Source organism: Haematobia irritans, chromosome 2 (genome assembly GCF_050003625.1).
Source record: "Haematobia irritans isolate KBUSLIRL chromosome 2, ASM5000362v1, whole genome shotgun sequence".
Taxonomy (NCBI): domain Eukaryota; kingdom Metazoa; phylum Arthropoda; class Insecta; order Diptera; family Muscidae; genus Haematobia; species Haematobia irritans.
Genome location: NC_134398.1, coordinates 171,560,048 through 171,561,565, shown reverse-complemented (window position 1 = coordinate 171,561,565; position 1,518 = coordinate 171,560,048).

Here is a 1,518-nt window from a genome sequence, read left to right as displayed (position 1 = left end):
TTTGTATTATTAGAAAAATTTCATATGTGCTAATAATTTCGATAATTGCTATTGTTAATCTAAGACAATAACCCAAGTAGAAGTGCTAAGGGGACGATTATTATTGAAAAGTAGCAACAAAAACTAAAAGGCATTCATAAAACCCATAGCGATAATGAAAGTTTTTGTTGTTGTAATTTTTAGTGACAACAGAGGTAGTTGTAGGCATAGCACCAAAAAACGATTGGGTAAATAAACATCGTTGGCTTCTTATCTTGTGGAAATTTCAATGACCCATCGATACTCGTTGAATGGCAATCGGTATTAACTTCGTTTTGTGCTATGACTCGGAAATTTATGATCATTACCCGGTGGTTTGTGTATGATGAGTGTGTACTGGGTTGCGATTACAAATTGTTCAAAGTAAACAAGTATATACGGCCGTAAGTTCGGCCAGGCCGAATCTTATGTACCCTCCACAATCGAATTACTTGGGTTGTGGTAACACTAGCCGATGGCAAGGTATCTTAAAACTTCTTAACACCGTCTTCTCAATTGTAAGTTAGTCCATACGGGGTATATATTAAACAAAAACAAGTTAAAACGGCCGTAAGTTCCGCCAGGCCGAAGCTTATGTACCCTCCACCATGGATTGCGTAGAAACTTCTTCTAAACACTGCCATCCACAATCGAATTACTTAAGTTGCGGTAACGCTTGCCGATGGAAGGTATCTTAAAACCTCCTAACACCATCTTCTAAATTGTATGTAAGTCCATACGTGGTATATATTAAATCAAAAACGATCGATCAAATACGTTTGTAATTCAGTTTGACAAAATAGACACATTTTGACAAAATTTTCTACAGAAATAAAATTTTAACAAAATTTTCTATAGAAATAAAAATTTCACAAAATTTTCTAAAGAAATAAAAATTTTGACAAAATTTTCCATAGAAAGCAAATTTTGACAAAAATTTCTACAGAAATAAAATTTTAACAAAATTTTCTATAGAAATAAAATTTTGACAACATTTTTATAGAAAAAAAAAATCTTGGTAGATTATTTTTGCCTCGAGTGGCAACCATGATTATGAACCGAATACAATTTTAACAAAATTTTCTATAGAAATAAAATTTTTACAAAATTTTCTATAGAAATAAAATTTTGGTAGATTATTTTTGGCTCGAGGGGCAACCATGATTATGAACCGATATGGACCAATTTTTGTGTGATTGGACATCGGCTATATATAACTATAGACCGATATGGATCAATTTTGGTATGGTTGTTATCGGCCATATACTAACACCACGTTCCAAATTTGAACCGGATCGGATGAATTTTGCTCCTCCAAGAGGCTCCGGAGGTCAAATCTGGAGAACGTTTTATATGGGGGCTATATATAATTATGGACCGATATGGACCAATTCTGGCACGGTTGTTAAAGATCATATAAAGGGTGATTCTTTTGAGGTTAGGATTTTCATGCATTAGTATTTGACAGATCACGTGGGATTTCAGACATGGTGTCAAAGA